General features: G+C 30.3%; 1 protein-coding gene across 1 annotated transcript in view; it reads left to right on the top strand.

The window, feature by feature from the left end:
• The first annotated feature begins 22498 nt into the window (after window positions 1-22498).
• LOC145326844 (uncharacterized) overlaps window positions 22499-27437 on the top strand; it is a 46893-nt gene continuing 41954 nt past the window's right edge. The window contains exon 1 of the mRNA XM_080170280.1: window positions 22499-22588. The gene's annotated coding sequence lies outside the window, so the exon portion shown is untranslated. The remainder of the gene's footprint in view (window positions 22589-27437) is intronic.

Here is a 27437-nt window from a genome sequence, read left to right as displayed (position 1 = left end):
GAAAATTTATATTTTCCGCACACCCCTCCTTTACAATTTCAAGATTATTATTTTATTTTAGTGGCGTGCACTATGATTTACCAGGGGTTTCAAGGATCCTTAGGGAGATGAAAAAGGGGGAACGCAGTTCTTCCTAATGTTTCATTCCCTTCTCCGCCCCCTTTAAATTATATATGTAAATTGCTTACATATGTATAAATAGACAATGTCTGTGCGTTCGACTGTCCGTCACTAAAGGATCGTTAACTAAACATTAAATTGTCCTTTTCAAATTAATATCCTTTTTGAAGATTAAGGGATGGTGTGTTTTCCTTCCTTTCCTCTGCAAGCCCCACTCTCAGAGCTTTAGGGCAATAAATCCGCGAAAATGGTTGTGTCCCGACCAATGGGAGGCGAGTATTCTGATTGACTGCCGACCAATCAAAGCTGAGGATTTGATTAGGTTCGTTTGAAAAATTGAGTTGTGATGATAGAAGTACATATACTATTCTTATACATACAGATACCACTTTTTATACAAAACTATTTTGATGGATTTTAAGCTGCATAGAAAAAGTCCTAATTTCATTTATTAGGCTTTTTATAGTTCCTATAAAATATGACGTCATGTTTGCCTTCCATTGGTCAATTAAAATAAATACTGGCCTGCAATTGGTAATTTAGTCTGTTTATTGGCCTATCATTGGTCATTTGTATTGTATGACGTCATTTTTTATGGGCACTATAAAGAGCTTCAAGTATATTAATAAAAAGCATATAAAAATAAGTATATAAAAAGATTTTTTACCAACAAAATTAATTTTAAGAAGTGGTCATAATTGACTTTCATAGACTCAATGTTGTGCTCCTTTTTATGTCGTTAATATGACCAACATTTCGAACTTCCACAAGATATTTTAGAAAATTTAGTTTTGGGTTCGAATCCTACAAGCCTAGGGGGAAAATTTAACGAGATAACGAGAGAGAAATAAATTAAAGTAAGGGGTAAAAAGAGGGATGCATGCAGGGATTATAAGGGATAAGACAAGGGAAGATAAATTAATATACACCCAATTACATAAAACAAATATAACCTACTAGTTTGATCAATCAAATCAATCCCCGTGGTTTGTAAGCCAAAAAATGAAAAAAAAACTTTGCATAAAACTTTAAGGACCAGTACAATTTACAGTCTATTATACAACCCTCCATACATTTATGTTAGGTTTAGCAATTTTCCATCCTTTTAATAAATGAAGACCAATACAATCCTTCCATAAAAAGAAAAGAAAGAACTATTTCTTGTAAAGTATTACATAGAACTTCCATAAGAAAATTATATTTTAAAATATATCAATCAAAATTTAATGTAAAAGGGTATTAAAAATGTACATACTAAATTGATAGGAAATCGTGAAAGTTTCAATTAAATTTTCCAGAGACGGGGTGTGGGGGGGGGGTGTTTATTGAAAAAAAAACAATGTATACATATATGCTTTAACCTATTCGGAGGGGAGGGGTTCCTGTAAAATCAATTTACGATACCTTCTTCAACTATGCATAAAAATAATCTTAAAACAAAACTTTAGAACAAATAATAATTTATCGTTGATTGTCTCCTCCTTGTATCTCTGGTTTTAAACAAACTTACAATATTGCTAATTTATTCAGTAAATCCCCCTTTTTTATAGAGGTGTAGACAGGTTTTTTGTTAGGGGGGGGGGGGATTTATGAGAATTGCTTTTTATACAATTCAAGACTATGGCATAGTGGTGATACTTTGATAATTTTGATAATATTCATTTATTTCATATTAGATTATATTTTGGAAAATTTTCAGTGTTTGTATATTATAATTTTATTTTTTGGATACTATTGTTTATTTCCTTTTACAACGAGGTGGTACATTGTTATAAGCAAAGCATCTCTATAATCAAGTCTTAAAAATGTCTTTAAACAATAAAAAGTATGTCTTTAAACAGTATCCTGGATTTAACCAGATTTGAAACAAATTAAATAATAATTTTGTTTTAACTTTTACAGTACATTCTGCTTATTCAGTTCGGATACTCTACAAGCGATATTGTTCGTTTGTTCTATCGTTTCAGAGCTGCGCTTTTATGGATGTTATCATCCTTGTTTTCTTTAGATTGTGATAATTTAATCTTTATTTTAAAGAAACAATTAAAATGTAAATATGATTTTTAATGCCAATATATTAAAGAAAATCTAAATCCTGTGTAATAAAGATAGTTTGATACATAATTTTACAAGAACAATTTATTTCCACAGTAAAAGAAATTTTTTTTAAAAATATAATGCAATTCATGAATATAAATAATCTTAGGACATTGTTTAGGACCAGTTTTGTTCGACCCGAGTGGACGAAGGCTCGGGCAAAAAACTCGTACATTCTTATGATTTCTATCCTAATATTCGTAGAAGATTGTTTGAAATACGATGCTATACATGATTTTCCATTATTGCTCAGAACCGGTTCGAATTTAGCTGATATTTATCAGTTTAGTAAAAAATGTAACTTAATTTATCATCAAGTAAGACATTGTACAGACAAACCTTATGAACAGAGTACCTTCGAATCTCTATCCATCTGTCTATATATACCAATTAATAAAAACTAAATGAAAAGCAATAAAATCATCAAATTTAATGACTTATAATTTTTAATTGCTCCGCTCTTTCTCACACATTCAATTTGGGCTTGAGACGGTTTTATATATTTGAGGGGGGGGGGGAGATTAATTTTGACTTTTCCAGCTGTATTTAAAATCATTTGGGGTTAAACTTGTAGAATGATGTGAAATCTCCGCCCTCTTTTAAATGAGGACATTTCAAATCCTTTTTTTATTGCATCAAAGTTATAAAATCCCCTCTTCATTTTTTTTATGTAAGGTAAGGTCAACAAATAGATCACTGTCTATCAAAATAGTTAGTTTACTAATTTTAGTTTTTTGTCAAAATTTCAATGTATGAAAAATAATCTTCCTCAAAAACTGAAGCGCTTTTTCATGAAAGAAATTTTTGTTGGGTTGAAATTTTTCCATGAGCCATTATCTCCAAAAGTAAAAAGATATCTGAAAGCATATTAAAAGATTTCATGAAAAGGAGAATAAACATGCTTAACTTTACAATAGCGGTAAAATCGATAGGACAGTCCTAACATGTCTGAATTAACAAAAAGAGCTATCCGTTACGGACGGACGGACGGACAGACTCTAATTATAGAAAAAATCACTTTACAAAAAGATTACTAAAACACAAAGCTAAATTCGAGAATCTAACTATTACATTGCCTATGATAATAAAACTAAACATGTAGACATAATAAAATGTTATTAGTTTGACCGCCAACCTTTCATGTGGGGTCAGATATTATTTTATTATTGGGTCATTATGAGAAATGCGTTCACACGTATTTGCAACATTCCATACCCATTGATTTTGAATCAATTATGCAATAAAAATATATGTTTTGGGTAAAGGCACCGATTTTTTTTTTATAAATTCTTACTAATTGCTTATGCAATTTTAAGGTATTTGGTATTTATTACATCAAAATTGAGAACACATGTATATCAATTTAGTTTGTATCTTGTACGGGAATTATTAATCAATGAGACTTGTGTCAGGGATCTAAAGGGATAAGACAATGTCCGATAAATTGATGTACATACATCCCAAATGATGACACACAACTTAGATTACAATTAGCGGTTGATATGTTTCTACACTCAAATAAAAGAATTAACAGATCAAAATTCAATATAAGTCCCCAAGGTTGTCAAGCCAACGAAGAAGAAAACTTTATTATAAGACTTTGGGGACTAGTTTAACAGCCCAATGTCCCCTCCCTCCCTGGACTTGCGTGCATAAATAGCACAGCATTAACAAGTTAAGTTTTAAAATTCGCCAAGTAACAAAGAAGGCACATTCTATTAAGTCACCAATCTTGGTCGGATAAACAGACGGATGAATTGTCTATGTTTGTGTCCATTCCTCCCCCCCCCCCCCCAATGATAGTCTATAACAGTCTTATGACTAGTATGTATATACCCTGAAAAGCAGAGCCTTATTGGTCCAGTGGTTAGCGAGATCTTAAGCTTTATATTATATTTTGTATTTTAGAATTAATAGTTCTGCTAGTGTTAAGTATTAACCTTATTGACAACCTGCAATACAGAGAAGCTTCGCTAAAAACATGTCCATAAAATAAGGTTTAATAGATAAATATTTTTAAAGTCAAATAGTTAATGTCCAATTAAGGCCTAGATGAATTTAATTAATGTCTAAAGCCTAGGCCCTGATTAGTTATGCATAGATAGAAAGGATAAAACATTGAAAAGTTTTACTTCCTCAATAATGAAAAACAAAATTACTACTTCCGTAGATTACAATTAGTGGTTGAAAACGTTTGGACACTCATCTTAATAAGTCGACCAATCAAAATTTAATAAAAGTTCCTAAGTCAACTAATTGGAAAACATAGCTATAAAACTTTGGGGACTTGTGTAATAAACTGCCCAATATTCCCTCCCTCCCTGTCTAAACTGAAGTTTTAAGTTAATATAATAACAGCAAAAATAATCCAAAAACTGCTTGCAAGATCTTTGACTCGAGTTCAAACTGAAAATGAATTTTAACCACGCCCGTTTAAAGGACAAGACATTACATCCTATCTTAATTATCACACATCTGACTTATTTTCAACGTTCTTAATATAATACCCAATCCTTTTAGATCCCTGAGTCCTTAAGCACTAGGGCCCCCCAATTAAGGCCTAAATTTTTGCACGAACGTCTACTTTGTTCGTCCTTGGGTATGTTTAGTCAAGTTTACATACATAAAAATGTTTCTATCCTTAGTGGTTTCCCTGAAAGTGCCTAGTCGAACACAACCCCCCTCCTTATTTTAAAATAAATTAACGATTAGAGAGGGGTTGTTTTTAATTGATTAAAACATATTGATGAAGATTCCTGTAATTGTTATGTATATTTTAGAAAGCTAGCTTATCATCAAATACATTACATTTGTTATATTTTCAAATCGATGAAAATCGCTATATATAGTGTTTATCTGTATTTTAAGTGATTATTAGGAAAGCTAAAGATGATTAAAGTAAGTAATGGGTAAATTGTCATCACTTAGGCATTAATTTCAAGGCCTCTATAAATATTTCAAGTCAGGATCGCACTTTATATCTATATTCTATATGATGCAGGCATTTTAAGGTGTAAGAGAATGGATGATAAATCTATGTCCATTCCCAATAATGATAAACAAAATTACCCTTTCTGTAGATTACAATCAATGGCGATATTATTTAAGCACTGATAGATTAAACAAAACAATCAACAGTGATAAAAGTACCAAAAGTCTTTAAACCAACGAATGAGTAATCATTTCTCTGTCGGCGAGAAGTACTGATTTTGAAAAAGCTACAAAAGTTGGTTGCTATTATCAAAATTAGAAAGGCCTATGCATGAGCTAGCAATAAGGCCTATAGTTAATAGCCTAGTATTATAGGCATTCATACTGGGTTATGGTGCTTAATTGCATATTAAAATTCGAGTGGTTTCGCCCATTACTTCTAGGGGATTTGCCCTAAAGGGAGTGTAGGGGTAAACCCAACACCCACATGTTATCTTAATTTTTAAGAAATGAAAAAAAGGTAGGGAATTTTTGGGACTAATGGTAAGCTTACCTAAAACTTTCGGAGCGATCAGTCAATTGCTTGCGTGATCTAAATGAAAATGCATAGACTTACTGCTATGAATTTATAGGATACGCAAGCTTTATAGATTTAATCTGCTCGTTAAAATGATAAAATTGTCTTATCGATAAAACCTATAAATTTTAAGCTTTTTAAATCTAATTTTAACATGATATAAAACATAGAATAGCGTGAATTTCATATGATAATATCCATTTTTGGATTCAGTTATCCTTGTTTTTCTTACAATTTACTAAAAGTAAATTAATTTAATGTTTTTTGTGACTTTACTTTGTTTAAAATATTTTTATAATATGTTTTTTGTACCTTAACTTTGTATGGGTGGGCCTGTTTAATTTAAAATTAGTGCACCAATAAATCCTTTAAAGTAGCCAGTTTAGCCACTAATTAACACAAATTAATGATGGCAAAAAAGACAGTATACAGCATCTTTGGAGAAATAAAAAGTTTAGGGAAAAAAATTGTTTTTTTATAGCATTTAAATCCATGCTTTAAAGTAGGATTCAAAATTATTGACAATTTATGTCCGTAAGGTCTTTTTCCTTGTTTTCTTATCATAATCTTTTTCAGCATGGCTTCCAAACCAATTAATATCCGCTTGATTAGAACCGGTTATCGGCCATATTGAAAAATCATTAGTTTTGTTAGCTTAGGCCCCCGGCCCCTCGGGTCTAACAAAACTGGTCTAATTTTAAATGGACCTCACACATCTTATAAATTGTGGGAACGAAAGCATAACTTTTAATTCTTATTGATTTAAAGTACTCTAATAAAACTAAATATATAAAATCATTTAGCAAAGTAAATTTACGGTCTTGATTTTAAAATTCATAAAAATATCCAGAAAGTATTTTCTCGTATTCATTTGAATCCAGTGGATAGGAACCGGTTCTCATGAATACGAAAAAACTATGTCTAGCATCGTATTATATCCAGTTTTCTACGAATATAGAAATGTACAATCATAAGATTAAAACTAGTTTTTTTAGCCCCGTGGTGCCGAAGGAAAGCGGAAAGCCGTTTATAATACGATACGAGAAATAACTATTAAAACTCAATAATAAATTTAACCATTTGAATATCTGCTTTGTAATGTACACTTCTTAGCTTAGTAATCTAAAAATTAATCACTTCCTATACTCAGCTTTTTTCATACAATTTTGTAATTCATATATTTATCATCATTTTTTTCTGATATAATTTCTATTTTCTCTAAATATCTTTTTTCTCTTTCTTATTTTTCTTTTTCTCGCATGAATTTTTGTGCTTTGCTAATTCTGGATGTTGTCATACTTTTTTATCTTAATCCTTTAAATTTCTATATCTTGCTTATATTTTCTATCTATCCATCTAGGTATCTATCTATCTGCCTATTATCTATCTCAAACCTGAAGCACCATGCAAGTATATCTCTACTATGAGGTGTGCATACATTTCCACCATTATTAAATCATCAAAACTATATATTCTATAATATTAAGTAATTTTTTATATGTAGATGTATTCAACCAATAATTGAGTTCTCTAATTTGGGAAGCTTCACATCGGTCTTAAGGCTTTTTTAATTTTTTATCTTAACATTAGGATGGTTTTAAGCTGTTTTCTGCCCTCTTCTTACCCCTTTGTATACAGTTGCTAGTATTTAAAACATTTATCATTAATCCCTTTTTTGCAATTGTGACTTTGCAAGTATGAAACATTATGCAGAAATGAATTGCACACTCTACTATGATACAGCAAACTTTATCAGGGAAAGGGGATAAGAAAATGGACAAAATATTAATCACTTTAAATTCAATTATATGCTATAGTATGTGGATGGTAGATATTTTTAAGAAAAAGAAGATTGTTTACCATCATAATTATCCTCTTCCCTATACACTCTTAATTTAACTGAAATTCTATCTCGTAAAAAGCACTTATTTGTATGCAAGTTAACCCAATGAAGGTAATTTTATAGAGGAATAAAAGAAGGTTAAAAATTACATATTTGATATTGTATTAAACATAAAATAAGTATTAAACATAAAATAAATTTATGTACTAAAAAGGTCAATAAAACATGAATCAAAATAATTTATTAGCCATCCATAACAAACAACTCTTTTCTTAAAAATAAAGAAAAAATGGATTTATTATTACTTGGATCTTACATTAGATTATCCTGTACTCAAATAAAGTAAAACTTAAAGCTGACTAAATTTAGGACACCAACCCCTCATCCAATCCCTCCTCTCCTACTGGATGAAAGAAATGACCAAAAGTAATGCCCATGTTAGCAAGCTAAATTGGCAACAATTTTTCAAATGTCATAATAACCACGTCGTATATTCTATACCCATTAAAGAAAGGCTTAATAATATTTAAATAAGGAACTATTAATCTATACACCATATCTATATTAAAGGAAAATGCAGCCTATACTAAGATTAAGTTGCAAAAAGCATATACTGTGCAAAATTAAATTGCACAAATATAATTGCAATGAAATGGACAAGTAATATTAACAAGGATGACAACATCCATAAGTAGCGAAGCTCAAAAACTATAAATAGACAACTGGAAATGATCTATAAAGTATGTAATAAAAAACTTCAATAACAAAAATCATGAAACCTTTTAAAATGTATATTGTATAATGTTTTTTTGAAGCATTAAGCTAATAAGAAAAAACGTTAAAATCTAAAATTCGATTTAGCACCCCAAAAAAAGTAAGTCTTTAAAAAACTTGGTCAAAATATGAAGAATGTTGACTTAATTAATCACTAAAAAATCCAACCGTTTATCTTGAACAGGAGTTGAGAAAATCACAAAAACTTGAAAAACTAGGAATCGATCTTACACCCTAACCAATAAAGGTATCTTAATAAAAATAGGTGGAATTATGTATAAAGTAAACTTGTTCAAACCCTGAAAATTTCAACTGTCTATCTTGTATAGGGATTGAAAAAATCATGAAAACTTAAAAATCTAGGAATCGATCTAGCACCCCAACCAATAAAGGCATCTAAATAAAACTTAATCGAAATATGTAAAATCTAAATTTATTCAATCCCTGAAAATTCCAGCCATTTATCTTGAACAGGAATCGAGAAAATTACAAAAACGTAAAAATCTAGGAATCGATCTAGCACCCCAATTAACAGACAGACGGACAAAACAATGTATAGATTAGATGGGCATATGTCATATGAATCTTCACTAAAAATTTCAGCTGTCTATCTTGAATAGGAGCCGAGAAAATCACGTTTCCCCCATAGCGTTACGGACGGACTGACTGACTGACTGACTGACGGACGGACGGACGGACGGACATAGTGAATTATAGAGTAGCTTCGCTACTAAAAATGCAAGGATCTAAAGGGATAAGACAATGGCTGATAGATTTCTGTACATCCACTATGATGAAACTATAAATTACTACTTCTGTAGCGTAAAAACAGTGGTTGATACGTTTGAACACTTAACTTTATGAACTAACCAATCAAAATTCACTAAAGTCCATAAAGCTGTTAAGCTAACGAAGAAGAAAATGTTATTACTATATGTCTTTTGGGACTAGTGTAATAAGAAACCCATTGTCGCCTCTCTCGTTTTGTTATAAATGTCTATTTACTTTTTTGCTTGTTGTTCTTTTTATCAGTAATCTTAAATTTTAATCTATTTGTAAATGCAGTATTTATGTTTTTTATAAAATCAGCATAGTAGTGCAATGTAAGGGAAGCTAAAGTTTCTAGAACATATTTGCATATGATAAAAAAAATGCAAAAATATTTTTCTTTAGTTTAAAGCTTAAGGATATTTGAGACAAATTTCATTTCTTTTTTTATTTATTAGTTGAATGATGTTTTTAGTGAAATATATCTTACAAAATGTTTCCCCCCTGTCATCTCTTCTAAACGAGAACTCATGATCACTGAAAAATAGCCTTAAACCATATAAAAAGACTCTTTTCTGAAAAGCAAAATATGTTAATTGTTTTACTGGTAAGCAAACTCTCAATGGACAAACAAAAATCTTACTATATTATATAATAGGGTTAATAAAAAGTCGACACCTTTTCATGATTCGTTGAAATCGTTGACAAATTACAAATTTTATAAATCAAATACACAAAAAAACATCAAATTGGGTGGCATTTTGTGCCCCCTTGTTTAGCCCGCGGACCCCATAATTTTAAATTTGGAATAATTTAACACCTCGTAAAATTATTTCAATAAAAGCTTTGTACCATCATAAAAATCATTGATTACAACAATAAAATTTGGGTTTGGTGGAATTTGTTGTGATTTCGCTAATTTGCTATACCGCCCCCAAAATAAAACCCCTCCCCTTATTACGGAAGGTTTTTACTTGTGGGGTCCTTGTAGTATTGATTGTTATATTGTTCAAATTATAATTATTATTATTGATTAGGCTGACCGCGCGCAACTATCCCCTTTCCCTCTCTCCTTTATATTACCCCGCTTCCCCCACTTCCCTTTAGGCAAACAAATCCCCCTTTCGCGCGTTATATTGCGTAGCTTGACGGTCAAGCAGAAAATCTGTGTGAAAAATTGGAAATGCTGCGTTTTTCTTAGAATGATTTGTTGGTATTTATAACTTTTATTTTGGGGGAGACATAAGACAGAGATAATTTGATCATTTTATGGATATTAAAATTAGTTTTATTAGGTAAGATGGTGCAATAATAGAATTTATTATGCGCATCAAAATCATCAGACTATTCTTTCAGACAAATTCAAGAATGCTGTAATAATGATTTGGTGAATTTCATTACCACCTTAAAAATAAATAAAAAGGACTGCGCTTCTAGCATCTAAGGATATTGCAATCGAATTAAAGGGGGATAGGCAGAAAAATAGCCTTAAAAACATCTCAAAACTTAAATTAAAAATTAAATAGCCTAAAACCATCCCCGAGACCTATGCGAAGCTTCCCTAAAATGGAGAAGTCTTTTGGTTCAGTAGTTATCGAGATCCGAATTTCAGACGGAAAAAAACCTTGCTACTTTTTATAATACTTGCGGAGCCACCCCTTGAATCTAGGGTCTCATCCCAAGTCTTAAATTTAAAAAATGAAATGGCCTAAAACCACTTGGGGACCTATGTAAAGCTTTCCTAAAATGGAGAACTCTATCGGGGCAGTAGTTATCGAGATCTTAAGCTTTCGACAAAAAAAAACCTTACTGCTTTATATAATAGGATTTAATTTTATGGAATTTATTAAGGTATGAAACAATTTTAGATATTCTATAATAAAAAGCATTCAAAATTTAGTATTTATTATTTAAGATGCTGTAATTAATTTATTGAATTTATAAGCATGAAAACAATAAGACAATTCTTTTCAAGTCGTACAAAACTTGGTATTTAGAGTAAAGGTAATTATATAATTCTATGGAATTTCTTTTGGGCTTGGAACAAAGTGAACTTTTTTAGTATTAATGATTCAGAATTATATAATAATTTATGGAATTTATAAGAGATCTTAGAAAATCAAGAATTTATTAGGGGTATGAAACAAATCGGACTATTATTTCTTGCATGCAAAATTTAGTATTTATAACATAAGATTTTGTAATAATAATTATATGGAATTTCTTAAGGGCGTGAAAAATTTGGAAAAATTTATGAAGACCAACTTTTTAAAAGTTATTAAGTCTAAATATCAGTCTTTTTATTTCCATTTATGAAGTCGCTTTTCAAATAGCCTCATAAAACATTGAACATTGAATTGTAAATTACACTGGTACCCAAAATTTCTTAACTTCGTTATCTTATTCGTAAACTAGAAAGCTTTGAGTACTTTTTTTGAAATTTGATTGGTTGGTTCCAAATAAGAAGTGTCAAACTTTCAAACCAATAATTATAATCTTCAGAAATGGAAATATAGTTTAGAGTCATTAGTGATGTTCATAAATTTATCACCCATTGTCTTAACCGTTCAGATCCAGGCAATAGAGTCCCAGACGAATAGACGTACCTACCTTATTTTTAGAAAAGCTTCGCTTTCATAACTATTAAATGAATTAGTCCAAAACCTAATTTATGTTCTCATATGAAAGTTTCAATTAAGCACCCAAGCAAAGAAGGGAAATAATTAAAACTAATTGTAGAAAACATGTTTATAACATTCAATTATGAAACTTAATCAATAATTGTTTGGAAATCAATAACTATAGATCACTGTTGTACTTGGAAGTATTTGGGTGACATTACATAATGGATTTATTATTACTTGGATCTTACACCAGATTAAAATATACTGTAATAAAGTGAAACTTGTAGATGTTTAAAATAAGCCCATCCATCCCCTCCTACTGGATAAGCGAACTAACCAATATATTATGTCCATGTTAGCAACCTAAATTGACGACAACTTTTACCCTGTCATAATATCCACGTATGTATTCACTAATAATTATGTCGATTTAAATTGTGGACATAAAAAAATCAACTAAAAGAAATCCACTCCTTATGATAATGACACATGGAGTAATGTCATATGTTGATATAATACAAGCAACATAGTCTAGTTGAGTAGCTAGTCATATATATTGATCACCTATACCTAATTAAAACCATAGGCGTAGACTGTCAGTTCTAATTTCAAATAGGTGAAGTCAGAGAACATCTATAAGAAAAATCGGTATATTATTTCTTGGATGATGAACATGATTTTCATCTACTCTAATAAACAGATATTCACAGCTGGCTAATATAACAGTTACTACCATCCAAACATCCCCTCCCCTCCTACTGTATGAACGAACTGACCACTAAATGAGGTCCATGTTATTTTTCCCTGTCAATATATTAACATATATTCTATGTCCATTATAAAAGCAAAGCACAAAAAAGTTAAAATACATAAACAGAAATAGACCAACGACCAGAGTAGGTTTATGATTTATCTATTTAAAGCCATTTTTGCCTTTTTAAATATTCACAATATGCCCTTACTTATAAGTGTTAGAAGTAGAACAACAATGTATGATATATAATAAATAATTACTCCCAGGCAGGGAGGGGACATTGGGCTGTTTATTACACTAGTCCCCTAAGTTTTATTATAACTTTTTCTTAGCTTTTTCATTGGCTTAACAACTTTGGAAACTTTCATTGAATTTTGATTGGTTGAATCATTAAATTAAGTGTCCAAACGTTTCAACTACTAATTGTAATCTACAGAAGCGGTAATTTTGTTGATGTACATCAATTAAACGGCCATTGTCTTATCCCCTTAGATCCCTGGATTACTCCACTAATTAATAAGTAATCCCCTAATTATGAGAAATCAAGAGGAAACTTTTTCATTTCCTGACAAATCAACCAGCAGGGAGGGAAGGGACAATGGACTAGAAATTGTCATTGTTCCCAAAGATATAATTTATCATTCGTTGGCTTACAAACTTAGTGTTGAGAAAAAAAACGAACTTAAGTAGTTTTTAAGGAGTTTTTTCTCTATTCTCTATAAAGGACGTTTTTATGTACCCTGAAATTTTTATTTGAGGGGGGGGGGGGGGTGGTGTAATATTTCAAGGGGGTCTTTTCCGGTAGATTATTATTTATAATAATCAATGAACAAAGGCAATAATTCCCTCAAATGACCATTCAACAATTATAACAAGTTTTCAACAAACCCTAAAATTTTGTTACAGAAAAACTTAATTTTTTGTTATTTTTAAATGATAATAGATAATATAATAGGTGATAGTTGGGGGGGGCTGTTGGGGGGGGGGTTGTGTTATGACCATTAAAACCAGATGGAAAATTATATTAATAGGTCAAAGGATTGTTTAGATCAATGGGAATTGTCAGGGAAGCTTTTTTAGGTTTAGGCATTCCAAAAAACATTTAAATATTTACATATAAACATGAATTATTTCTATTGATATCTACCCTTTAAATTTCATACTATTCGTGTGTGTTGTTATTTTATCAACATATAACTATCTAATATCAGATTTTATTAGTACTAATTACTAGTACATTAGCTATGAACTATTTTGTTTAATGCCATATAGTCGAGATATACAATTAAAAATTGTTTGTTATATACCACTTATTATGTTTAGAAATTAAATTTCATAATTTTGAACCCTATCCAAAGTTTAGCTATATGAAAACTTCTAAAAATAAGAGGGAAAGGGGGTTTCAAACAACTAATCTTTGCTTATTTTTTGCATTATTCAATGTTGAATGATTTGATTCCGGTGTTAAAATCAATGTAATAATAGCAAATTCAAAAAAAAAACAGGACTCGACAGCCGCGCAAATTTCAACATGCTTGTGTGCATATAAAAAATCAGAAAAGATGAAATTTCTGTTTAATAATAGGTTTAGACATCCAGCTGAATTTAGAGTTATGATTTGACGATATCACTTAGACTTACACATGGCTGACGCGCGGCTGTTGAGCCCTGCTAAAAAGCATTGTTTAAAATAAGATTTTCATGACTTATGTCGACTATATAGCAGTAAATAAAGCTAAAATATTATAGACATAAAAATTGATTTGGTTCATTTTGTGTAATGAAAAAGGTTTAAATTTATATATTAACTTTAATGAGCATAGTGAGGGACTATCGTACCTACAGACCTTATTATTGTAAATGAGTGGCTAACAGGCGTACTCTCACTAAAGAAAAGCATCGTTCAAATTATTTTCTCGGCTATTGAACAAACATCGATTTTGTATCAATTTGTTTTGATTACATTTTATTGAATATGCATTGTTAGGTTTAAGTGGGTGTGCAATCGCATCCACAAAAGTTAGATGCATTTAACATCTATGTATATGTAATAGTTGATATTATACGCTGAATAAAGAAGATAGCTATATTTATCTAGAAATACAAAATTTTATGTAATTCGTGTAACATGTTTTTCCTTGTGTATATATATTTATATGTTTTTAGGCATTATTTGACATTTTTGTATCTTTTAACATGGCAATATCACAAGATTCTTTTAAGACTTTATAAGTACAAGTTTTTTGGGGAAAACCATTGTAAAACATTTGAGTATTGGTCTAAATAAGAATTCGCTGCGCTGCACATTTCAATGATTTTATTCAGTGTGATTATATTAAAGTAAATTTATCAGGTTTTGATTGTAAAATTTTTAAATGGGGTATTCCTGTCCAGTTTTTTGTTTAGGAATGAATATTTCTTACCCGAGGGAATAAATGATGGACCGATAGGTCATCATTTATTCACGAGTGTAAGAAATATTCATTCCTAAACAAAAAACTGGACAGGAATATCATTCTCATTTAAACAAAAAACTCATTTTTTTATGCTAAAATGTGGTTTAATTTTGGTTTTTAATTTTTATTTATTTCCCGGCTATGATCATTTATATCCCTGATATCAAGTTTCTTTTAATAATTAATAAAAATTCAAAAATCTTCCAAAAAAAATTAAAAATCTTCTAAAAATGACTACCTCCGGGAAATAAATGACTACCTCCGGGAAATAAATGAATATTTACATCCACTATTTAAGGGGTTGTTTATATGTGAATGGGGTATTCCTGTCCAGTTTTTTGTTTAGGAATATCATTCTCATTTAAACAAAAAACTCATTTTTTTATGCTAAAATGTGGTTTAATTTTGGTTTTTAATTTTCATTTATTTCCCGGCTATGATCATTTTTATCCCTGATATCAAGTTTCTTTTAATAATTAATAAAAATTCAAAAATCTTCCAAAAAAATTTGAAAATCTTCTAAAAATGACTACCTCGTGGAAATAAATGGTTACCTCCGGGAAATAAATGGGGTATTCCTGTCCAGTTTTTTGTTTAGGAATGAATATTTCTTACCCGAGGGAATAAATGATGGACCGATAGGTCATCATTTATTCACGAGGGTAAGAAATATTCATTCCTAAACAAAAAACTGGACAGGAATATCATTCTCATTTAAACAAAAAACTCATTTTTTTATGCTAAAATGTGGTTTAATTTTGGTTTTTAATTTTCATTTATTTCCCGGCTATGATTATTTTCTTTCTTTTAGTAATTAATAAAAATTATAAAATCTTCCAAAAAAAATTAAAAATCTTCTAAAATCATACCAGGGATATAAATGAGATACCAGGGAAATAAATGGGGTATTCCTGTCCAGTTTTTTGTTTAGGAATGAATATTTCTTACCCGAGGGAATAAATGATGGACCGATAGGTCATCATTTATTCACGATAATATAGTTGTAGTTTGTGTGTGTGTGTACAATAAGATCTCAAAAACGACTTGACTATTTGCTGATATGTTTTAGAAAGTTTTTTTTTATTCATTCTTGGTATGTTTTATTCCATTTTAGAGTTCATATCATTATGAGAAATTATAACTTCCATGAAAATTATACAAACAAAAAAAGAAGATCAAACCAAAATTCAAAGGAGAAATTCATAAAAAAATAAGCAGTTTTCAAGTAACATACAAATATCAGAAAAACCCTGAAAATTGTAAAAATAAAATTTTCTTGGACCTAAAGAATCCATGTGTGCCCAAAAGTATGCAACTAAAAAATCTGCCAAAATTTTGTTAAAAAATACATGAAATAATTTGAAATCATTAGTAAATTGTTTTTAAGAAAGTAACTCAAAAAAGATAATTTTACAAGTATGATAACATCTGCAAAACGAATCTGACAAAAGGTTAATTATCAATTTAAAAACTTTTGTGATCTTAATGAAAAATAAGATAGTATAGAATTTGAAATTTAAGTAAAAATTCCAATTTAAAAAATTGAAATCAATTACAAGTTTTTCGAAATTTATGTAATAATATGCTGTCATTATATCTATAATACAAAGTAGTACGATGTCTGTCTGTCTGTCTGTCTGTCCGTCCGTCTGAAGCTTAAGATCTCGGATACCACTGAACCGATCGGATTCTACTCTTGAGGGTATATACCTATTGGTCCTGTTGTGGTTTTAAGATATTTTCTTGGGGGGTGGGACACCCCTAACCCCCCCCAAAACAAAAAAATCCCCCCTTATTTTTTATTTTGCTCTGGTACAGGCTGCCGCAGGCTGCATTTTTTTTTTTACTTTTGTGGAAGGTTTCCACACTTTTTTTACCATCTCTTGGGGATATTTTTAGGCTATTCTATTTTTTTATTTGATTCTTGGGATGGTCTTAAACTCGTTTGCCCTTTTGAGTACATAGCCCCTAACCGATAATGATTTATATAACAAGAAAATATTCAAATATAAAAATGAATTTAAAATTTAGTCTACAAATAACTTTTTAGAGCTATATGTATAATATTGACTATTTTATTAATCTCCTTCCCCTAGATGCTAGAGGCGCATCAGCTAGTCTCTAAAAAAAGAAACTAGACCTAACTATAGAAAAATTTAAAAATCTTTTAATAATTGCAAATCTAATTCAGAATCTAAAACTATTGAGGCCAAACAAAACAATCCAAATTCTTGTTAATTATTAAAATCTAAAAAAACATTGGGCAAAAATACAATTCTATTTTCTTTACAATACAACTTCAAGCATTAATAATTGGTAAAGAAAGTTCTAAAAATTCTCAAATTGTATCGATAGCTAGCGATAACTACGCAAATCAAATCAGAAATCTTGTCTTTAAATCTAAACAAGGGTTATTATTTCCATAAGTAGCGCATCTACAAGAAGAAATATTGTATATTGGAATACAGTAATATAATCTCAGGGCATATTTTTGTTAATTTGATTTTAAAAATGATAAATAGTTATGTAAAATTAAATCTTTAAAAATATTTCATTGTAATTTGCATATGTTTGTATACTACGTAACCAGGGATTTCTGCATGTGAATATGTATTTATTTACTGTTCTGGAAAATAAATTGAAAATTTACAGATGACTGTAGAGAACTGACGGGCAGACAGACGGACGTAACCATGACATAGAGTAGCTACTCTACAATTAATGAAACTGGGTTAAATGATTTTGATCACATTGTCTTTTAATTCCCAAACCAGTCTTGTGATTCAAATGGTGATTATTACCACGGCCTCTCCTCCCCCTTCCTTATTAAACCTCTTTTATCTCCCCCTCCCTCCCCCGACTCCTTCTTACCCCTTCCCCTCTCTTTCCCCCTGGGGCTGACCGCTGCTTTTGACTCGCGCATCTCATTGACTACTCATTTCCCCCGTATGCTCTCGGTGCTTATGAATCCCTGAGGAGCTCATTGCAAATTCATGGACTAAAAATATTCTTTATCAGATATTAGTGGGATATTTTATCTAAATAAAAACATTTTTGCTTCCAACTTTTCTACCATTTAAAAATAAGCATCACAAAGATAAACTGTATTGATATTTTTAAGATGTTAGGGTATCTTTGTATGAATAAATTGTCTACAAAAATGAAAAAAAAATTTCCTATCTAAAGAATATTAATCCATGAAATATCAAAATTATAACTCACAAATGAGTCTCTTGATACCTATAATACATTTAATAATAATTCTATTCTATTAATATTAATTTTAACAAATAATAAAACCTATTATTTTACCAAAACTATTAGAATGAAAAGTTAATATAAAATGAATCAAAGCAAGTTTGATTGTTGAAGTTTTTATGGCTGCTTTGAGAATTTTAAGGCTATTTAAGATAAAAGATTTTATGATATATTTGAATTTCTCTACATTATTCTTAGAATAATAGATCATTTAAGTAAAAAGTTTAATTTTGTAGCGTAGCTACATTATAATTGGCTCATCCGAACATTTGCCGATAAAGCAAACACTAACGAAGCTTTATCTTGTTTTAAAAGTAAAGGTTTTTTTTAATCCAGTGGAGTCTTTACTTTCATGACAAAGTCTCTTGTGGACGTACATATATCTAACCACTGTCTAAATAGCCTAAAACCTAATCTAAACAAATAATAAACTTCCTGAACAGTGAGTTATGGTAACTTGATAAGACTAGCCGTTTGTTAGATTTCGCTGGACATACAGAGAAATATTCAGATTCTTTTTATCATAATGATCAATATATTTATCTTTTTTGCATACTGAATTTGAAGTTTTTTTGCCTTATGTTAAACAAGAAAATTCTTAACCAAAGACAAGCTGGAGATTTAACTATTTTTGAAGCACAAATTTTCTACACTATAAGTTAGTCTGCCTGTCCTTCCGTCTGTAACAGGTACTTTGATTTATTAATGTTAGAATAGTTAAATCCATTTTAAACCTTGCATTAGGAGTCCTATAACAAAAAGGAATAATATTAGATCAAATTAAATTCTCTTATAAACATGTGAAATATTTGCAACTGATTTTACAATAACTATAAAAATTGTTTTGAAAAAACGATTCCTGGAATGATTAGACATAAGTTTGTTAGTATACCTCTCTTTCAGGACTTTTGACTTGTTTGTAGTCTTATAATGCTTCGTAAAGTGTAAATTTTAGAATAGAATCACTTCAAAATACTTTTTATGCTAAAAGAATTTATCTACACAGTCATAATTCATGAAAATTCTTGCGTTTTAACTGACTGACTATAAAAAAGAGTCAAATAAAAACTGCTAAAGAATTATAATTCTAAAAAATAGAATAATTATGTCATAATATGACTTAATACAGACATGCCATAGCCAATTACCATGTATACAAAGCTACTTTAACGCAGACATTATAACTGCATAAATATACATATTGATATTGGTATAATTATAATTATAATTGGTATAATAATATATAGAATAAACATTGATGTATGATATGGATATGACAGAGAATAAATTTATTGCCAACTTTAGCTTGCTGGTAAGATCAGTTCGTTCATCCAGTAGGAGGTAAGTATATTGGGTAAAGGGGAGTGGATCGTTTTTTTAGCCAGCTGCGAGCATCACATTATCAGAGAATATGAAAATCTGGTGCAACATCCAATAATATATCCATTGTTATTGGTATTTGAAGGATAAAAAGACCTTTGATTCTTTACATAAAGTAAAGAGTTAGCTTTATAAAGTTAAGCAGTATTGTAAGAATACCTCTTGTTCAAATAAATGTTTAATATTTTATTTTGTAAAGAGATACATATGTCTGATTCAAGGTGTAAAGTAATATTTTACCCAACCTTTGTTAGGTGTTTATACAATAATGAGAAAATAAATGCGTTATAACAGCGAAGTCCGTCTGTACATTCGTAACGGATAGATATAATCGGATTTTAGGAATATTGTTTTCCAGTATGGCTTCGAAACCTATTAATATCCGCTAGATTCTAAGCTATACTGCAAAATCATGTATTGCATAGTATTACAGACGATATTTCCATAAATATTTTTAAAAATCATAAAATTTATATCAGTTTTCAGCCCCTCGGTTTTAATCTTCCATTTTAATATCCACAGAAAGCTGTCTTTAATATGAAATAACTATTCTGGAATAATCAGACACTTTGTTATAAGCCTATCATCTCTACATTCAAGTTTTAAAATGTAAGTATGTCCATACTAAGCTTCTTGTATTTAAGTATTTTATTGATACATAAAATGTTTTTCTAATTTGTGAATAATTTTGAATATTTAATGCGCTGAAAATAAAATAGTCAAAAACAATCATAGGACTTATGAAAAGCTTACAAACCGGTTCAGTAGTTATTTAGATCTTAAGCTTCACAAAAAAAACTTCTTTTTATAAAATGAATATTGATAATATTTTGGTTAATATGCAGGGACACTTTTTATATGTTTAATATCTGATCTTGTAACAACACAAGCCAACTTGTAGAGGTTTTTTTGAATGGAACTATTATTACCTGGATCTTACAACAGATTATCTTGTACTCTAATAAAGTAAAACTTGTAGCAGGCTAAAATAACGATCAACCACATCCACCCCCTTTACTCCATCCAGGATTAACGAACTGTTCAATTGACCAATATGTTATGTTTATGTTAGCAACCTAAATTGACGACATTTTTTTCTGTCATAAATATCCACGTATATTCTATTTGCATATATGTTTGACTAATTACGAGAATGGGGCATATTTCCCCACCCTAAAAACCAGATTAATGTAATACTGATAACTTTTTAGTCATTTTTTCTGTTTTACTATGCTATGATATGCAAAAAGAAATATATTTTGTACCAAATGAAATTGGCTTTAGGAAGAAAATGTTACTTTCAGTTTAATTATTTGTGCATATTAAAAATTTCTTCTTTGGCTTAAGTGGGTAATGACAAAGCTTTCGATAAAACTTAGCTTTTATAAGTATGCTAAACAATATATACGGAAAAGTAATTGTTATATGATAAGAAATACTAAAAGAAGTTTACTCTTGTTTTTTTCTATTTTGCTTTACAAAAAAAAATTACATTTTTTTTGATAATATCCAAACTTTGGGTACAAGTGTAATTTGCATCCCAATATCCCCTCCCACCTTGCTCACAATGTATCTTTGCCAATTTTACTTTAACCTGTCTACCTCTTTCGCACACACACACCCACACACACATATACACACACAAATTCCCCACCTATAACACTAACTTTCACACTTACACACACACACATACCCACCCATACATAAGAACCCCCCCCCCCACACACACACACACTTACTCACACACACATACCCACCCACCCATACTTAAGAACCCCCCCCCCCCCACACACACACACACACACACACACAACAAAACCTGATTTTGATCCAAAGTCAAATTCTCTTCTCGCAGGGGTACAGGGATATAACTGTGTGCGAAAAATCAATCTAAATCCAATTCTTCTATGTAAAATTCTGCTAATTGTATCATGTAGCCATGAGGAAATTAAAGAAACTTTTTAAGTTAAGCGCTATTGATCTTTCCCTTCCTGAATTTTCGCCTTTATCATAATCAAAGTTGTGAATCAAGAAATCCCCACCACCCCCCTCCCTCTCAAATTTCTAGCCATAGGCAACCCCTCAAAATTCACAGTTAACCCCCCAAAACAAGCAGTTTTAGTAATCATGACATGGGGAGATTTACACTAGCGACTATGCGGCAACTTTTAGAACTACTCATATTCACCGCCATTTTCTTGAGATTAAAGACATTTTTTGGTGGAGTTAAACTTTTAGTAAATCTGTGAATTTATTTTAGTTATAACCTATACATTTTTTAAGCCTATTGACACGTAGTTTTTAGCTTCTTTTTATCTGTTTGAAAATAGGGTCTTTGTGTGTGGTTTTAGTGGGCTTAAATGGGTACTCTTACATTCTAATTTGTGCATTTTCAAATTTTTAATTAATTCATGAAAGATACAGTTTTTACCGATTTTTAAGTCATTTTTGACAATCCATATAGTTTGAAAATACTAGCTTTCATTGTATTTCTGTTAATCAAGTTTTGTTCTTGTTTTTTTTTAATTAGTATAAAACGCCATTTAAACCAAAGAAAAACTCCTATTAAACTTAGGTAAAAGAAAAACCTATGTATATTTCTATATTTGGTTATTTCTATAAAGTAAAATTAATCTAAAAATCGAAATGATCGAAATATTTATCGCATCGTATTATTTCCGCGGGAATTAGAATGAAAAATTATAAGATTTAACCTAGTTTTGTTAGCCATGAAGGGGCTAACAAAACTGGCTTTAATTTTGTGATTTTTATTTAAATATTCGTGCAAAATTGTCTGTAATACCCTGCTATACATGATTTTTAGTGTGGCTGAGAACCGGTTCTAATCCAACGGATATCCAACGGTTTCTAAGCTATACTGGAAATAATCTTATCTAATTAATAAACTAAAATTTCAGAGTGTCCATTTATGTTTAAAAAGTGATAAATAGATATTGTAAGTGTTAAGGTGCAAGAAAATTGTGTCAACCCAGCAGCCAAAAAATGGTAAGTACACATGGATCTAAAGGGATAAGACAATTGCCGAAAAAATTGTTGTTTATCCCCAATAATTTAAACAAAATTATCCTTACGGTAGAAAACAATTAGTGGTTGAAACGTTTGGACACTCAACTTAATGAACCAACAATCAAAATTCAATTAAAGTTTCCAAAGTTATTAGACAACGAATAAGAAAATGTTATTATAAAACTTTGGGGATTAGTGATATAAATAGCCAAAAGTTCCATCCCTCCCCTGGATATGTATAGGATAATAGGCAGTTGCCTTTTAAAATCAGTTAGGATATTTTAAAACCTTAATCTAAAGTAACAGGATGTCTATGTGTTTGTACCAAATGATCTTCTTTAAATATTATTTTTGTAAAAACGCTCGTTTGCGACTTATCAGCCTATAAACAGTTTTAACATAACCTCAAAATGACATTCAAAAAATATTTGTCTTCTTAAATGGTCACTTTTAGATTGGGAAAGTATTTTTCAGTATGACTTTGAAACCGATTGATAAGCACTGGATTAGAACCAGTACACAGCCATACTGAAAAATCATGTAAAGCATTGTATTACAGACAATTTTCACGAAAAAATTAATACCAGTATTGGTATCCCGGGCCTGTGGCCCCTCGTGGTTAACAAATCAGGTATTAAACTTACAATTTTTCATTTTAATATCCGCAGAAATCTGTCTATAATAAGATGCGATAAATATCTATTACTCTTATATTTATATTTATATTTATACAGTAATGTAGTAATAATAAAGGACAATAAAGTCCATAATGACATGCTTATAATACTCATTTGTCCAAACTTTTCCACCAATAATTTTAATCTACAGAAGGAATAACTAAGTTCTAAGAAAACAAATGAAATAACATTTAAAAACTTAAATTTTGCATAAACATCAACGAATGAACAAGCAGGCATCGTATTTCCATTATACCCGTCTTGGTAGCATTCCTGCTACTAAATTTTCCTCTAAATTGTAAATATTAATTTTTTGTGCGAATTCTCATTTACTGATCCAATTCTAGTTTCAAAAAAACTTTAAAAATTGTATAGAAAATAATTTGTTGAAATATATACTAAATTCTCAAAATCATCTTTTACTTTTTTCACGAAACCTTTCTTAAAATAATTTTTATTTGCTTTTAAATATTTCAAACTTTAACTTTAAACTTCATATCAGTTTTTCCGGAAATGGCAAAAAAAGAGACTTAACCAACACATTATTGTAACCACTTTGCATAAAATCCATTAAAAACTATAATATATGTTAGATTGGGTTCTATAGGTTTCTGGATGTAAACTAAAAATAACATTATTGCTACATAATATACGTCCTGTTACATGAAGTAATAATATAGTATGTAAGTCAAGATAGCTGATTAAGTTCTCCATTTTATGAAATCTTCACTTAGGTCACGCGATGGGTTTAGGCTATTTTTCTGTTCCCTACACACATTCCCCCTTCACACCCTCGAAAACATGGGCGCAGCCGAATTCATAACAGAATTTTATATTTTAACTTTCATAACCCCTTACCGTTTATTTGGTGTTATTTTTATATGTGGGAAACATATTTTTGTTGGGTTACCATGCAAATGGCTTTATTGGGTTGTAGTAAACCATGTTTGCAGTGGGGAGTTTGAAGAGACTGTAGTGTAGTTTAGCATTCAATTTTATATTTATTTTCTAGATGTTATATCTAAATGTAAATTGTGGCTCTAATTAAACCTGCTGGCATATATCATACTATTTCTGTAACAATTTTGTTTAATATTAAAAGCCTAGCAATGTGAAAGTTAGTCCGTATGTCCTAAACCAGCCCAAGATATTTTTTAAGCTAGCTTCCCTGAAAGGTAAAACCTATTCTAACTAGTATTTTTTGAGATCTTAAGATACTTCAGAATAATCTTACTTCTTTATATAATAGAAGATTTAATAGTCACTTAAATTAAAACATTGAATTAGTCCTAGAAAATTCACTAGGCCTCTCAAGTATATAAGGGTCTACTCATATCGCCACCGAACTATTGGCTTGTAGTAAACCCGATTACTCGGTGCATTATCCCCATAATAATTGTATTGTCCGGCACTGCAAGTTATTTACTATAATCCCATCACTGGATGCACTGGCCGGCATTCAAGGATAGGTCTATGGAAGATAAACAATTTATTTTTCTACTCGTGAAATAAATTTATTAGGGCAAGTTTCATTTTGTGAAAGATGGGATTGTAGTTTAAATTAATTCAATGTAAATCTTAATCTTAAAGAGAATCTATGATAATAAATTCTGGGCAGGTTTTTACCTATTTTCGGTCGGGTTAAACGCCTAAAGAATGAGCATTGTAGAGATTAGTACTATACAAACTTAGCATGCTCCCAATATTTCAATTTTCCCATGAAAAGCAGCAAATAAGATTTATATATCACTTTTACTTTTTAAAAGCGCATCTTCTCTATATAACTACCGACTTTCCGTATGTCACCACTTCAGGAAAGTTAAATTGTTATTTCCCTCAAAGTGCCATATCGAGTTCAGAACCCTCTCTACCTAAAAATTTGAAATATATTGAATATGAGAAGGTGGAGGGTGGTTAATTTTTCATTTGTTTTTTACTTTAGGTCAGATTAGGTTGGGTTCTATTGGGTACTAGTTATCGCAGGGTTAGAGCAATGAGCATAAGGAAAAACAAACTTGTTGACAAGGTATATGCACACATGAAGCACAAAAAACACACAAACACATTTAAATATTCGTCATTATTCCTGTTTTATATTTTACCCTCCTTTTACTTAAACTGTATTACAGTTTAATGTTCATTTTGTACTTTGATTTGTTATCAGCTTTTTTCTGGCCTTCTTATGAACAAAAATGTTCTTGGTTTACTATTGTCTTTTTTAACAAAACTCTTTTCTTATTGAAAGAACAAAAACTAGTCAAAAAAAATATCGGCAAACTCAAAAGTAGGGCAATAATTTTTATATTTTTGTCAAGAGTTGACAAATAAGCTTTAAACACCTTTTTTATCTTTTGTTTTTGATGCTCTTTTGACGGCTTTTTAAAAAATACATAAAACTTTTTTTCTGTCGCGACAAAAACATGGAGTGTAATTATAAAAATAAATATGCAAATTAATATGAAAGTTTATATAATATATAATATAGATATATATTTCTTTTGAAACATGACAGTCAGACTGACGGCCCAAGTAAATCATGTACTGGAAGCTCATTGGAACTTCTTACCAAAAAATTTCATACGGTTATCTTAATTGGCAGCTGAGAAATTGATGTTTCTTCCATTCAGTTTCTCATAAAACAGAGGAATGGACATTTTAAATTATAGAGTTGCTTTGTTATACAGAAAGAGAAAAAGTAAAATTTATAAGTAAAAGTGGATTTTACGTAAGGACAAATAGATCAAAACATAGATAATAAAAGAATAGCTATTTATCGCATCGTATTATAGACAGCTTTTAGCGGATATAAAAATATTATTAAGATTATTAAGATTAAAGCCAGTTTTGTTAGGCACGAGGAGCCGAAGACCCAGACTAACAAAACAAGTATGTGATAATTTTATTATCTTCATTTTAATATTCTTGGAAAGTTGTCTGCTATACTTGATCTTTCAGTATGGCTAAGAACCGGTTCTAATCCAGCGGATATTAATCGGTTTCAAAGCTATAGTGGAAAGATATAGAGAGTGAAAAATAAGTTTTGGTAAGTTGAAAATTTTAACTTACACATTAAGATAAAGAGATATATGTAATGTACACCGAATGGGGACTTTTACTCTGGAAAAGTTTTAACAACTTTTAGTTTTCAAGGAATGTCCTTGTCCTAGCCCATAAACAGGTGCAACTAATAATCTACTTAAGTGGTAATTTTATTTATAATAATTTGCGGCGTCCATTGTCACATTCCTTAAGATCTATATATGTCAAAAACATGCTTTACTTTTTGTTTTTTATAATATTTGTAGATGTCCCTAATTTTTGTAAAGATAAGAGATTCAACTATTGTCACTAAAATACACTTTACACATTATTCTTCAACTCTTTGAACTAATGCGACAATAGACCAACAAGGACACTTCAGTTTTATCCATAAGTAGCGCAGCAACCAGGGAGGGAGTGCACATTGGGCTGTTTATTAAGTTAGTCTTTTAAACAGTACACTATAACAATATGTTTGAGGAAGTAATGGATGTAATATATACGTGGATATTATGACAGGGGATAATTTACGTCATTATAGCTTGCTAATATGAAACACGTTTATTGTTTGGTTCGTTGATCCAGTAGGAGAGGAGGGTATAGGGTAAAGGAGGGGGGATCGATTTTTTAGCCCGCTGCAAGTTTCACTTTATTGGAGAACATGAAAATCTGGTGTAAGGTTCAAGTAATAGTATTCATTGCGGACTAAAATAACGCTCTAACCTCCCCCATCCTTACCCCATCCCCGCTCCTCCTACTGGATAAAGGAACTGACCAATAAATGACAAGGAGAAATAGCATCCTTTATTGACGACAATTTCCCCCTCTAATAATATCCACCTATTCTTCATCCATTGCTTCGATAATATTAGACATAATCGTTCTTTTTAAAAATTCTAAAACTTGTAAAGAAGAATTTAAACTAATAATAATTAAGCTAGGCAATAAAAGTTGCAAATACCTGTAAGTTAAAGCATTATTGAAAATAAATAGTTGCCGCTTTTAAAAGCTTCAAAAAAGGCGCCTTAATTTGTTAGCAATATTTACCACCTATGCCTTAGTTTTCAATGTCACACCAATAGAGATTTTATACATAGAGGCTTCAGTTTTTA

The sequence above is a fragment of the Acartia tonsa genome, chromosome 8 (assembly GCF_053477335.1).
Source record: "Acartia tonsa isolate MP-2025a chromosome 8, ASM5347733v1, whole genome shotgun sequence".
NCBI lineage: Eukaryota > Metazoa > Arthropoda > Copepoda > Calanoida > Acartiidae > Acartia > Acartia tonsa.
The sequence above is the reverse complement of the archived record's forward strand: the minus strand, read 5'-3'. Positions and strand labels throughout refer to the sequence as shown.